The sequence below is a fragment of the Bombina bombina genome, chromosome 10 (assembly GCF_027579735.1).
Source record: "Bombina bombina isolate aBomBom1 chromosome 10, aBomBom1.pri, whole genome shotgun sequence".
NCBI lineage: Eukaryota > Metazoa > Chordata > Amphibia > Anura > Bombinatoridae > Bombina > Bombina bombina.
In genome coordinates, this window is record NC_069508.1 from 212778310 (window position 1) to 212794175 (window position 15866).

Sequence of the window (15866 nt, forward strand, 5' to 3'; positions counted from 1 at the left end):
AGTTATTAACTATTTAATAACTACCTAGCTAAAATAAATACAAAAGTACCTGTAAAATTAAACCTAACCTAAGTTACAATGACACCTAACACTACACTATAATTAAATGACTTGCCTAAATTAAATAAAATTATCTAAAGTACCAAAAATAAAACACTAAATTACGTAAAATAATAAACAAATTACAAGAAAAATTACAAATCCCCCAACATTAAAACCCACCACCCACGCAACCAACCCTACTCTAAAACCCACCCAATCCCCCTTAAAACCTAACACTAACCCCTTTAAGATCACCTTACCGGGAGAAGTCTTCATCCAAGCCGGGCGAAGAGGTCCTCCAGACGGGCAGAAGTCTTCATCCAGACGGCATCTTCTATCTTCATCCATCCGGCGTGGAGCGGGTCCATCTTCAAGACATCCGATGCGGAGCATCCTCTTCATCCGACAGCTCTTCTGGAATGAAGGTTCCTTTAAATGACGTCATCCAAAATGGCGTCCCTTCAATTCCGATTGGCTGATAGAATTGATCAGCCAATCGGAATTAAGGTAGAAAATATCCTATTGGCTGATGCAATCAGCCAATAGGATTAAGCTGGAATTCTATTGGCTGTTCCACGTTACACCAGTTTACCGCTAACGTAAGCAGCTCTGGTATTGGAGTGCGGTAATGAGCAAAATTTTGCTCAACGCTCACTTCTTGTCTGGTTTGTAAAAAAACGTAATACCAGCGCGAGTGATAGTGAGCGGTGAGCATAAACTGCTCGTTAGCACCGTACAGCCTCTAACGCAAAACTCGTAATCTAGGTGATAGGAATTATACGGGTTGGCCACTTACCTTTTAGGTTGGAGGAGCCTGAAATATAGTATTTTATATGAGAAGGTAACCTAAGTTACAACATGGCAGCTCCCATTGTTTTATAGACACTAAGGCCTAGATTTAGAGTTCGGCGGTAGCCGTCAAAACCAGCGTTAGAGGCTCCTAACGCTGGTTTTGGCCGCCCGCTGGTATTTGGAGTCAGTGATTAAAGGGTCTAACGCTCACTTTACAGCCGCGACTTTTCCATACCGCAGATCCCCCTACGCCATTTGCGTAGCCTATCTTTTCAATGGGATCTTTCTAACGCTGGTATTTAGAGTCGTTTCTGCAGTGAGCGTTAGAGCTCTAACGACAAGATTCCAGCCGCCTGAAAAAAGCAGGAGTTAAGAGCTTTCTGGCTAACGCCGGTTTATAAAGCTCTTAACTACTGTACCCTAAACTACACTAACACCCATAAACTACCTATGTACCCCTAAACCGAGGTCCCCCCACATCGCCGCCACTCGATTAAAATTTTTAACCCCTAATCTGCCGACCGTCACCTACGTTATACTTATGTACCCCTAATCTGCTGCCCCTAACCCCGCCGACCCCTGTATTACATTTATTAACCCCTAACTTGCCCCACACAACGTCGCCGCAAGCTACTTAAAATAATTAACCCCTAATCTTCCGACCGCAAATCGCCGCCACCTACGTTATCCCTATGTACCCCTAATCTTCTGCCCCTAACATCGCCGACCCCTATGTTATATTTATTAACCCCTAATCTGCCCCCCACAACGTCGCCGACACCTGCCTACACTTATTAACCCCTAATCTGCCGACCGGACCTGAGCGCTACTATAATAAAGTTATTAACCCCTAATCCGCCTCACTAACCCTATCATAAATAGTATTAACCCCTAATCTGCCCTCCCTAACATCGCCGACACCTACCTTCAATTATTAACCCCTAATCTGCCGACCGGAGCTCACCGCTATTCTAATAAATGTATTAACCCCTAAAGCTAAGTCTAACCCTAACACTAACACCCCCCTAAGTTAAATATAATTTTTATCTAACGAAATAAATTAACTCTTATTAAATAAATGATTCCTATTTAAAGCTAAATACTTACCTGTAAAATAAATCCTAATATAGCTACAATATAAATTACATTTATATTATAGCTATTTTAGGATTAATATTTATTTTACAGGTAACTTTGTATTTATTTTAACCAGGTACAATAGCTATTAAATAGTTAAGAACTATTTAATAGTTACCTAGTTAAAATAATTACAAATTTACCTGTAAAATAAATCCTAACCTAAGATATAATTAAACCTAACACTACCCTATCAATAAAATAATTAAATAAACTACCTACAATTACCTACAATTAACCTAACACTACACTATCAATAAATTAATTAAACACAATTGCTACAAATAAATACAATTAAATAAACTATCTAAAGTACAAAAAATAAAAAAGAACTAAGTTACAGAAAATAAAAAAATATTTACAAACATAAGAAAAATATTACAACAATTTTAAACTAATTACACCTACTCTAAGCCCCCTAATAAAATAACAAAGACCCCCAAAATAAAAAATTCCCTACCCTATTCTAAATTTAAAAAGTTACAAGCTCTTTTACCTTACCAGCCCTGAACAGGGCCCTTTGCGGGGCATGCCCCAAGAATTTCAGCTCTTTTGCCTGTAAAAAAAAACATACAATACCCCCCCCCCCAACATTACAACCCACCACCCACATACCCCTAATCTAACCCAAACCCCCCTTAAATAAACCTAACACTAAGCCCCTGATGATCTTCCTACCTTGTCTTCACCATGCCAGGTTCACCGATCCGTCCTGGCTCCAAGATCTTCATCCAACCCAAGCGGGGGCTAGACATCCACTGAAGAAGTCCAGAAGAGGGTCCAAAGTCTTCCTCCTATCCGGCAAGAAGAGGACATCCGGACCGGCAAACATCTTCTCCAAGCGGCATCTTCTATGTTCTTCCATCCGATGACGACCGGCTCCATCTTGAAGACCTCCAGCGCGGATCCATCCTCTTCTTCCGACGACTAGACGACGAATGACGGTTCCTTTAAGGGACGTCATCCAAGATGGCGTCCCTCGAATTCCGATTGGCTGATAGGATTCTATCAGCCAATCGGAATTAAGGTAGGAATTTCTTCTGTTATGTGTGATCAGTCCACGGGTCATCATTACTTCTGGGATATAACTCCTCCCCAACAGGAAATGCAAGAGGATTCACCCAGCAGAGCTGCATATAGCTCCTCCCCTCTACGTCAGTCCCAGTCATTCTCTTGCACCCAACGACTAGATAGGATGTGTGAGAGGACTATGGTGATTATACTTAGTTTTTATGACTTCAATCAAAAGTTTGTTATTTTAAAATAGCACCGGAGCGTGTTATTACTTCTCTGGCAGAGTTTGAGGAAGAATCTGACAGAGATTTTTTACTATGATTTTAACCGGAGTCGTTAAGATCATATTGCTGTTCTCGACCATCTGAGGGAGGTAAAGGCTTCAGATCAGGGGACAGCGGGCAGATGAATCTGCATTGAGGTATGTGGCAGTTTTTATTTTCTGAATGGAATTGATGAGAAAAGCCTGCCATACCGTTAAAATGACATGTATGTATACACTTCAGTATTCTGGGGATGGTATTTCACCGGAACTACTGTGTTAAGGTCACTAATCCTTTTAATAACTATTCTCATGTTAAACGTTTTTGCTGGAATGTAGAATCGTTTACATTGCTGAGGTACTGTGTGAATAAATGTTTGGGCATTATTTTCCACTTGGCAGTTTTTTGCTTTAATTGTGACAGTTTCGTTTCTCTTCACTGCTGTGTGGGAGAGGGAGGGGCCGTTTTTGGCGCTCTTTGCTACGCATCAAAAAATTCCAGTCAGCTACTTTTATATGTCCTGCATGATCCGGTTCATTTCTGACAGATCTCAGGGGTCTTCAAACTTCTTTGAAGGGAGGTAAATTCTCTCAGCAGAGCTGTGAGAATTCTTATAGTGACTGTGTATAAAAAACGTTGTTTTGTTTTCTTATGTACAAATTTAATTAGTGTTGTTTTTTACTAATGGGAACAAACCTTTGCTAAAAGTTGTGTTGTTTTAAAATTTGATGCAATAACTGTTTTTCAGTTCATTATTTCAACTGTCATTTAATCGTTAGTACCTCTTTGAGGCACAGTACGTTTTTTGCTAAAAAAGATTATAACCAAGTTGTAAGTTTTTTGCTAGTGTGTTAAACATGTCTGACTCAGAGGAAGATATCTGTGTCATTTGTTCCAATGCCAAGGTGGAGCCCAATAGAAATTTATGTACTAACTGTATTGATGCTACTTTAAATAAAAGTCAATCTGTACAATGTGAACAAATTTCACCAAACAGCGAGGGGAGAGTTATGCCGACTAACTCGCCTCACGCGACAGTACCTGCATCTCCCGCCCGGGAGGTGCGTGATATTTTGGCGCCTAGTACATCTGGGCGGCCATTACAGATAACATTACAAGATATGGCTACTGTTATGACTGAAGTTTTGTCTAAATTACCTGAACTAAGAAGCAAGCGTGATCACTCTGGGGTGAGAACAGAGTGCGCTGACAATGCTAGGGCCATGTCTGATACTGCGTCACAGCTCGCAGAGCATGAGGACGGAGAGCTTCATTCTGTGGGTGACGGTTCTGATCCAAACAGATTGGACTCAGATATTTCAAATTTTAAATTTAAATTGGAGAACCTCCGTGTACTACTAGGGGAGGTCTTAGCAGCTCTCAACGATTGTAACACTGTTGCAATACCAGAGAAACTGTGTAGGTTGGATAAATACTTTGCGGTACCGGCGAGTACTGACGTTTTTCCTATACCTAAGAGACTAACTGAAATTGTTACTAAGGAGTGGGATAGACCCGGTGTGCCGTTCTCACCCCCTCCAATATTTAGAAAGATGTTTCCAATAGACGCCACCACTCGGGACTTATGGCAAACGGTCCCCAAGGTGGAGGGAGCAGTTTCTACTTTAGCTAAGCGTACCACTATCCCGGTGGAGGATAGCTGTGCTTTCTCAGATCCAATGGATAAAAAATTAGAGGGTTACCTTAAGAAAATGTTTGTTCAACAAGGTTTTATATTACAACCCCTTGCATGTATCGCGCCGATTACGGCTGCGGCAGCATTTTGGATTGAGTCGCTGGAAGAGAACCTTAGTTCCTCTACGCTAGACGACATTACGGACAGGCTTAGAGTCCTTAAACTAGCTAATTCTTTCATTTCGGAGGCCGTAGTACATTTAACCAAACTTACGGCTAAGAACTCAGGATTCGCCATACAGGCACGCAGGGCACTGTGGCTAAAATCCTGGTCAGCTGATGTTACTTCTAAGTCCAAATTACTTAATATACCTTTCAAGGGGCAGTCCTTATTCGGGCCCGGTTTGAAAGAAATTATCGCTGACATTACGGGAGGTAAGGGCCACGCCCTACCTCAAGACAAGGCCAAAGCTAAGGCTAGACAGTCTAATTTTCGTCCCTTTCGGAATTTCAAAACAGGAGCAGCATCAACCTCCACTGCACCAAAACAGGAAGGAGCTGTTGCTCGTTACAGGCAAGGCTGGAAGCCTAACCAGTCCTGGAACAAAAGCAAGCAGGCCAGGAAACCTGCTGCTGCCCCAAAGACAGCATGAACCGAGAGCCCCCGATCCGGGACCGGATCTAGTAGGGGGCAGACTCTCTCTCTTCGCCCAGGCCTGGGCAAGAGATGTTCAGGATCCCTGGGCACTAGAGATCATATCTCAGGGATACCTTCTAGACTTCAAATTATCTCCCCCAAGAGGGAGATTTCATCTGTCAAGGTTGTCAACAAACCAGATAAAGAAAGAAGCGTTTCTACGCTGCGTACAAGATCTGTTAACAATGGGAGTGATCCATCCGGTTCCGTGGTCGGAACAAGGACAAGGGTTCTACTCAAACCTGTTTGTGGTTCCCAAAAAAGAGGGAACTTTCAGGCCAATCTTAGATTTAAAGACTCTAAACAAATTCCTAAGAGTTCCATCGTTCAAAATGGAAACTATTCGGACTATTTTACCCATGATCCAAGAGGGTCAGTTCATGACCACAGTGGATTTAAAGGATGCTTACCTTCACATACCGATCCACAAAGATCATCACCGGTATCTAAGGTTTGCCTTCTTAGACAGGCACTACCAGTTTGTAGCTCTTCCATTCGGATTGGCTACGGCTCCAAGAATCTTCACAAAGGTTCTGGGTGCCCTTCTAGCGGTACTAAGACCGCGAGGGATTTCGGTAGCTCCGTACCTAGACGACATTCTAATACAAGCTTCAAGCTTTCAAACTGCCAAGTCTCATACAGAGTTAGTTCTGGCATTTCTAAGGTCGCATGGATGGAAAGTGAACGAAAAGAAGAGTTCTCTCTTTCCTCTCACAAGAGTTCCATTCTTGGGGACTCTTATAGATTCTGTAGAAATGAAGATTTACCTGACAGAAGACAGGTTAACAAAACTTCAAAATGCATGCCGCGTCCTTCATTCCATTCAACACCCGTCAGTAGCTCAATGCATGGAGGTGATCGGCTTAATGGTAGCGGCAATGGACATAGTACCTTTTGCACGCCTACACCTCAGACCGCTGCAACTATGCATGCTAAGTCAGTGGAATGGGGATTACTCAGATTTGTCCCCTACTCTGAATCTGAATCAAGAGACCAGAAATTCTCTTCTATGGTGGCTTCATCGGCCACACCTGTCCAGGGGAATGCCATTCAGCAGGCCAGACTGGACAATTGTAACAACAGACGCCAGCCTACTAGGTTGGGGCGCTGTCTGGAATTCTCTGAAGGCTCAGGGACTATGGAATCAGGAGGAGAGTCTCCTTCCAATAAACATTCTGGAATTGAGAGCAGTTCTCAATGCCCTTCTGGCTTGGCCCCAGTTAATAACTCGGGGGTTCATCAGGTTTCAGTCGGACAACATCACGACTGTAGCTTACATCAACCATCAGGGAGGGACAAGAAGCTCCCTAGCAATGATGGAAGTATCAAAGATAATTCGCTGGGCAGAGTCTCACTCTTGCCACCTGTCAGCAATCCACATCCCGGGAGTGGAGAACTGGGAGGCGGATTTCTTGAGTCGCCAGACTCTTCATCCGGGGGAGTGGGAACTTCATCCGGAGGTCTTTGCCCAAATACTTCGACGTTGGGGCAAACCAGAGATAGATCTCATGGCGTCTCGCCAGAACGCCAAACTTCCTCGCTACGGGTCCAGATCCAGGGATCCGGGAGCAGTTCTGATAGATGCTTTGACAGCACCTTGGAACTTCAGGATGGCTTATGTGTTTCCACCCTTCCCGCTGCTTCCTCGATTGATTGCCAAAATCAAACAGGAGAGAGCATCAGTAATTCTAATAGCACCTGCTTGGCCACGCAGGACTTGGTATGCAGATCTAGTGGACATGTCATCCTGTCCGCCTTGGTCTCTACCTCTGAGACAGGACCTTCTGATACAGGGTCCATTCAAACATCAAAATCTAACTTCTCTGAAGCTGACTGCTTGGAAATTGAACGCTTGATTTTATCAAAACGTGGTTTTTCTGAGTCGGTTATTGATACCCTGATTCAGGCTAGGAAGCCTGTTACCAGAAGGATTTACCATAAAATATGGCGGAAATACCTATACTGGTGCGAATCCAAAGGTTACTCCTGGAGTAAGGTTAGGATCGCTAGGATATTGTCTTTTCTACAAGAAGGTTTAGAAAAGGGTTTATCAGCTAGTTCATTAAAGGGACAGATTTCAGCTCTGTCCATCTTGTTACACAGACGTCTGTCAGAAAATCCAGACGTCCAGTCCTTTTGTCAGGCTTTAGCTAGGATCAAGCCTGTGTTTAAAGCTGTTGCTCCACCATGGAGTTTAAACTTAGTTCTTAACGTTTTACAGGGTGTTCCGTTTGAACCCCTTCATTCCATTGATATAAAAATGTTATCTTGGAAAGTTCTGTTTTTAATGGCTATTTCCTCGGCTCGAAGAGTCTCTGAGTTATCAGCCTTACATTGTGATTCCCCTTATCTGATTTTTCACTCAGACAAGGTAGTTCTGCGTACTAAACCTGGGTTCTTACCTAAGGTAGTCACTAACAGGAACATCAATCAAGAGATTGTTGTCCCATCCTTGTGTCCAAATCCTTCTTCAAAGAAGGAACGTCTTTTACACAATCTGGATGTAGTTCGTGCCCTCAAGTTCTACTTGCAGGCAACTAAAGATTTTCGCCAAACTTCTTCCTTGTTTGTCGTTTACTCTGGACAGAGGAGAGGTCAAAAAGCTTCTGCTACCTCTCTCTCTTTTTGGCTTCGTAGCATAATACGTTTAGCCTATGAGACTGCTGGACAGCAGCCTCCTGAAAGAATTACAGCTCACTCCACTAGAGCTGTGGCTTCCACTTGGGCCTTTAAGAATGAGGCCTCTGTTGAACAGATTTGCAAGGCTGCAACTTGGTCTTCGCTTCATACTTTTTCCAAATTTTACAAATTTGACACTTTTGCTTCTTCGGAGGCTATTTTTGGGAGAAAGGTTCTTCAGGCAGTGGTTCCTTCTGTATAATGAGCCTGCCTATCCCTCCCGTCATCCGTGTACTTTTGCTTTGGTATTGGTATCCCAGAAGTAATGATGACCCGTGGACTGATCACACATAACAGAAGAAAAAATAATTTATGCTTACCTGATAATTTCCTTTCTTCTGTTGTGTGATCAGTCCACGGCCCGCCCTGTTTTAAGGCAGGTAAATATCTTTTAAATTATACTCCAGTCACCACTTCACCCTTGGTTACTCCTTTCTCGTTGTTTCTTGGTCGAATGACTGGGACTGACGTAGAGGGGAGGAGCTATATGCAGCTCTGCTGGGTGAATCCTCTTGCATTTCCTGTTGGGGAGGAGTTATATCCCAGAAGTAATGATGACCCGTGGACTGATCACACAACAGAAGAAAGGAATTTATCAGGTAAGCATAAATTATGTTTTTCTGATTGGCTGATGGAATCAGCCAATCAGAATCAAGTTCAATCCGATTGGCTGATCCAATCAGCCAATCAGATTGAGCTCGCATTCTATTGGCTGTTCCGATCAGCCAATAGAATGCGAGCTCAATCTGATTGGCTGATTGGATCAGCCAATCGGATTGAACTTGATTCTGATTGGCTGATTCCATCAGCCAATCAGAAAATTCCTACCTTAATTCCGATTGGCTGATAGAATCCTATCAGCCAATCGGAATTCGAGGGACGCCATCTTGGATGACGTCCCTTAAAGGAACCGTCATTCGTCGTCTAGTCGTCGGAAGAAGAGGATGGATCCGCGCTGGAGGTCTTCAAGATGGAGCCGGTCGTCATCGGATGGAAGAACATAGAAGATGCCGCTTGGAGAAGATGTTTGCCGGTCCGGATGTCCTCTTCTTGCCGGATAGGAGGAAGACTTTGGACCCTCTTCTGGACTTCTTCAGTGGATGTCTAGCCCCCGCTTGGGTTGGATGAAGATCTTGGAGCCAGGACGGATCGGTGAACCTGGCATGGTGAAGACAAGGTAGGAAGATCATCAGGGGCTTAGTGTTAGGTTTATTTAAGGGGGGTTTGGGTTAGATTAGGGGTATGTGGGTGGTGGGTTGTAATGTTGGGGGGGGGGGTATTGTATGTTTTTTTTTACAGGCAAAAGAGCTGAAATTCTTGGGGCATGCCCCGCAAAGGGCCCTGTTCAGGGCTGGTAAGGTAAAAGAGCTTGTAACTTTTTAAATTTAGAATAGGGTAGGGAATTTTTTATTTTGGGGGTCTTTGTTATTTTATTAGGGGGCTTAGAGTAGGTGTAATTAGTTTAAAATTGTTGTAATATTTTTCTTATGTTTGTAAATATTTTTTTATTTTCTGTAACTTAGTTCTTTTTTATTTTTTGTACTTTAGATAGTTTATTTAATTGTATTTATTTGTAGCAATTGTGTTTAATTAATTTATTGATAGTGTAGTGTTAGGTTAATTGTAGGTAATTGTAGGTAGTTTATTTAATTATTTTATTGATAGGGTAGTGTTAGGTTTAATTATATCTTAGGTTAGGATTTATTTTACAGGTAAATTTGTAATTATTTTAACTAGGTAACTATTAAATAGTTCTTAACTATTTAATAGCTATTGTACCTGGTTAAAATAAATACAAAGTTACCTGTAAAATAAATATTAATCCTAAAATAGCTATAATATAAATGTAATTTATATTGTAGCTATATTAGGATTTATTTTACAGGTAAGTATTTAGCTTTAAATAGGAATCATTTATTTAATAAGAGTTAATTTATTTCGTTAGATAAAAATTATATTTAACTTAGGGGGGTGTTAGTGTTAGGGTTAGACTTAGCTTTAGGGGTTAATACATTTATTAGAATAGCGGTGAGCTCCGGTCGGCAGATTAGGGGTTAATAATTGAAGGTAGGTGTCGGCGATGTTAGGGAGGGCAGATTAGGGGTTAATACTATTTATGATAGGGTTAGTGAGGCGGATTAGGGGTTAATAACTTTATTATAGTAGCGCTCAGGTCCGGTCGGCAGATTAGGGGTTAATAAGTGTAGGTAGGTGTCGGCGACGTTGTGGGGGGCAGATTAGGGGTTAATAAATATAACATAGGGGTCGGCGATGTTAGGGCAGCAGATTAGGGGTACATAGGGATAACGTAGGTGGCGGCTGTTTACGGAGCGGCAGATTAGGGGTTAAAAGTGTAATGCAGGGGTCAGCGATAGCGGGGGCGGCAGATTAGGGGTTAATAAGTGTAATGCTAGGGGTGTTTAGACTCGGGGTACATGTTAGAGTGTTAGGTGCAGACTTAGGAAGTGTTTCCCCATAGAAAACAATGGGGCTGCGTTAAGAGCTGAACGCTGCTTTTTTGCAGGTGTTAGGTTTTTTTTCAGCTCAAACAGCCCCATTGTTTCCTATGGGAGAATCGTGCACGAGCACGTTTTTGAGGCCGGCCGCGTCCGTAAGCAACTCTGGTATCGAGAGTTGTATTTGCGGTAAAAATGCTCTACGCTCCTTTTTTGGAGCCTAACGCAGCATTTGTTTGAACTCTCGATACCAGAGTTAAATTTATGGTGCGGCCAGAAAAAAACCCGCGGAGCGTTAACAGCCCTTTTACCGCCAAACTCCAAATCTAGCCGTAAAACTTTACAATTATTTTGACCCTCTTTCATGTAATCCCATTCTGAAATTGTGAGCTTTTCAGTTGCTGTTAGAAATGGAAGTGCAGAACACTGTTATATTACACACAGCCATTGGCTGCACACTCTAGTGACCTATTTATAACTGTCCCTAATTGGCCACAGCAGAGAAGGTAACCTAAGTTACAACATGGCAGCTCCCATTGTTTTATAGACACTAAAACTTTATACTTATTTTGTTAATATTTAAATTAAAAAGTATGTTCTATCTGAATCATGTAAGAAAATCAGGCCCCTTTAATTGTTATACCTAGGCATATAAATGATCTGTTTAGCAATTAAATAATTAAATAAGATTTCTTATGTTTGTTTAGCCAACAATAAAATGTGCCTTATTTCATATTATACAATCAGGCATACTTGACAGAGAGGTGAAATCTTCTTAAAGGGACACTAAACCCAATTTATTTTGCAAGATGTACCGAGTCCACGGATTCATCCTAACTTGTGGGATATTGTCCTTCCTGACAGGAAGTAGCAAAGAGAGCACCACAGCAGAGCTGTCTATATAGCTCCCCCCTTAACTCCAGCCCCCAGTCATTCTCTTTGCTGGCTCTAAGCAGGAAGGGTAAAGAGAAGAGGTGTTAAACTGTTAGTTTTATTTTATCTTCAATCAAGTGTTTGTTATTTTTAAATGGTACCGGTGTTGTACTATTTACTCTCAGGCAGGACATAGATGAAGATTTCTGCCTGGAGGATGATGGTCTTAGCATTTATAACTAAGGTCCACTGCTGTTCCCACATGAGCTGAGGAGTACAGGAAAACTTCAGTGTGAGGAACGGTTTCTTGCTATACAGCAATGAGGTATGTTCAGTCATATTTTCATATTAACTGTGTTAATTCAGAAAGGCTGACAGTGTCCCCATTAGGGGAAGGGTAAGTAGTAATCCTAGTGTGGGTTCTTTGGGGTTGTTTATCACCCACATGGCTTTCAGGCAGGGTTTGTTAGTTTTGTGTAGGCCCCAGCAACATCGAGTGAGGTGGGCGGGGCCTATTTTCACACCTCAGTTGCGCATTTACAAGCAGCAAGCAACTTCTCCTGATAGTCTTCTGAGGGACTAATTGAAGCTTTAAACCCCATATTATCGCTTCCTAAGGGCAGGTAGGGCCACAGCGGAGCTGTGGCAAGGTGCTTTAGGGGGTTTTAACCGGTTTTAGACAATTATCAATCCGTTTTTTTCATTTGGGGGTCTATTGCTTTTTTACTTGTGGTGCAATCCTTCTAAAGCTTAATGGGTACACTGTTAAAATTTCTGAAATTTTGAAGCAATTTTAACCTGTTTTGAAGTTTGTGTATGCCTTTTCTCTTGTTAAGTGTATCCAGTCCACGGATCATCCATTACTTGTGGGATATTCTCCTTCCCAACAGGAAGTTGCAAGAGGATCACCCACAGCAGAGCTGCTATATAGCTCCTCCCCTCACTGCCATATCCAGTCATTCTCTTGCAACTCTCAACTAAGATGGAGGTCGTAAGAGGACTGTGGTGTTTTATACTTAGTTTATTTCTTCAATCAAAAGTTTGTTATTTTTAAATGGTACCGGAGTGTACTGTTTATCTCAGGCAGTATTTAGAGGAAGAATCTGCCTGCGTTTTCTATGATCTTAGCAGAAGTAACTAAGATCCTTTGCTGTTCTCACATATTCTGAGGAGTGAGGTAACTTCAGAGGGGGAATAGCGTGCAGGTTTTCCTGCAATAAGGTATGTGCAGTTAAAATATTTTTCTAGGGATGGAATTTGCTAGAAAATGCTGCTGATACCGAAGTAATGTAAGTACAGCCTTAAATGCAGTGATAGCGACTGGTATCAGGCTTATTAATAGAGATACATACTCTTATAAAAGTGTATTTTAAAACGTTTGCTGGCATGTTTAATCATTTTTTACATATGTTTGGTGATAAAACTTATTGGGGCCTAGTTTTTTCCACATGGCTGGCTTGAATTTTGCCTAGAAACAGTTCCCTGAGGCTTCCCACTGTTGTAATATGAGTGGGAGGGGCCTATTTTGGCGTTTTTTTGCACAGCAAAAATTACAGACACAGACATCCAGCTTCTTCCTGCATGATCCAGGACTTCTCTGAAGGGCTCAAAAGGCTTCAAAAGTCGTATTGAGGGAGGTAAAAAGCCACAGTAGAGCTGTGTAATGGGAGTGATCCATCCAGTTCCGCGGACGGAACAAAGACAGGGATTTTATTCAAATCTGTTTGTGGTTCCCAAGAAAGAGGGAACCTTCAGACCAATCTTGGATCTAAAGATCTTAAACAAATTCCTCAGAGTTCCGTCATTCAAAATGGAAACTATTCGGACCATCCTACCCATGATCCAAGAGGGTCAGTACATGACCACAGTGGACTTAAAGGATGCCTACCTTCACATACCGATTCACAAAGATCATCATCGGTTCCTTTCTAGACAGGCATTACCAATTTGTAGCTCTTCCCTTCGGGTTGGCCACTGCCCCGAGAATTTTTACAAAGGTTCTGGGCTCACTTCTGGCGGTTCTAAGACCGCGAGGCATAGCGGTGGCTCCGTATCTAGACGACATCCTGATACAGGCGTCAAGCTTTCAAATGGCCAAGTCTCATACAGAGATAGTTCTGGCATTTCTGAGGTCGCATGGGTGGAAAGTGAACGTGGAAAAGAGTTCTCTATCACCACTCACAAGAGTCTCCTTCCTAGGGACTCTTATAGATTCTGTAGAGATGAAAATTTACCTGACGGAGTCCAGGTTATCAAAACTTCTAAATGCTTGCCGTGTCCTTCATTCCATTCCATGCCCGTCAGTGGCTCAGTGCATGGAAGTAATCGGCTTAATGGTAGCAGCAATGGACATAGTGCCATTTGCGCACCTGCATCTCAGACCGCTGCAATTATGCATGCTAAGTCAGTGGAATGGGGATTACTCAGATTTGTCCTCTCTACTAAATCTGGATCAAGAGACCAGAGATTCTCTTCTCTGGTGGCTTTCTCGGGTCCATCTGTCCAAGGGTATGACCTTTCGCAGGCCAGATTGGACGATTGTAACAACAGATGCCAGCCTTCTAGGTTGGGGCGCAGTCTGGAACTCCATGAAGGCTCAGGGATCGTGGACTCAGGAGGAGAAACTCCTCCCAATAAATATTCTGGAGTTAAGAGCAATATTCAATGCTCTTCTAGCTTGGCCTCAGTTAGCAACACTGAGGTTCATCAGATTTCAGTCGGACAACATCACGACTGTGGCTTACATCAACCATCAAGGGGGAACCAGGAGTTCCCTAGAGATGTTAGAAGTCTCAAAGATAATTCGCTGGGCAGAGTCTCACTCTTGCCACCTGTCAGCGATCCACATCCCAGGCGTAGAGAACTGGGAGGCGGATTTTCTAAGTCGTCAGACTTTTCATCCGGGGGAGTGGGAACTCCATCCGGAGGTGTTTGCTCAACTGGTCCATCGTTGGGGCAAACCAGAACTGGATCTCATGGCGTCTCGCCAGAACGCCAAGCTTCCTTGTTACGGATCCAGGTCCAGGGACCCGGGAGCAACGCTGATAGATGCTCTAGCAGCTCCTTGGTTCTTCAACCTGGCCTATGTGTTTACACCGTTTCCTCTGCTCCCTCGACTGATTGCCAAAATCAAACAGGAGAGAACATCTCTCTGATTCTGATAGCGCCTGCATGGCCACGCAGGACCTGGTATGCAGACCTAGTGGACATGTCATCTCTTCCACCATGGACTCTGCCTCTGAGGCAGGACCTTCTAATACAAGGTCCTTTCAATCATCCAAATCTAATTTCTCTGAGACTGACTGCATGGAGATTGAACGCTTGATTCTATCAAGGCGTGGCTTCTCCGAGTCAGTCATTGATACCTTAATACAGGCTCGGAAGCCTGTCACCAGGAAAATCTACCATAAAATATGGCGTAAATATCTTTATTGGTGTGAATCCAAGAGTTACTCATGGAGTAAGGTTAGGATTCCTAGGATATTGTCCTTTCTCCAAGAGGGTTTGGACAAAGGCTTATCAGCTAGTTATTTAAAAGGACAGATCTCTGCTCTGTCTATTCTTTTGCACAAGCGTCTGGCAGAAGTTCCAGACGTCCAGGCATTTTGTCAGGCTTTGGTTAGGATTAAGCCTGTGTTTAAAACTGTTGCTCCCCCGTGGAGCTTAAACTTGGTTCTTAAAGTTCTTCAGGGAGTTCCGTTTGAACCCCTTCATTCCATTGATATTAAACTTTTATCTTGGAAAGTTCTGTTTTTGATGGCTATTTCCTCGGCTCGAAGAGTCTCTGAGTTATCTGCCTTACATTGTGATTCTCCTTATCTGATTTTTCATTCAGACAAGGTAGTTCTGCGTACCAAACCTGGGTTTTTACCTAAGGTGGTTTCTAACAGGAATATCAATCAAGAGATTGTTGTTCCATCATTGTGTCCTAATCCTTCTTCAAAGAAGGAACGTCTTTTGCATAATCTGGACGTAGTCCGTGCCTTGAAGTTTTACTTACAGACTACTAAAGATTTTCGTCAAACATCTGCCCTGTTTGTCGTTTACTCTGGACAGAGGAGAGGTCAAAAAGCTTCGGTAACCTCTCTCTCCTTTTGGCTTCGGAGCATAATACGCTTAGCCTATGAGACTGCTGGACAGCATCCCCCTGAAAGGATTACAGCTCATTCTACTAGAGCTGTGGCTTCCACCTGGGCCTTTAAAAATGAGGCCTCTGTTGAACAGATTTGCAAGGCTGCGACTTGGTCTTCGCTTCACACCTTTTCAAAATTTTACAAA

The 15866-nt window shown here is 42.8% G+C and overlaps 1 protein-coding gene across 2 annotated transcripts in view; it reads left to right on the forward strand.

Moving 5' to 3' along the window:
• AK4 (adenylate kinase 4) overlaps positions 1-15866 on the forward strand; it is a 373778-nt gene that overhangs the window by 178037 nt on the left and 179875 nt on the right. The window lies entirely within an intron of this gene.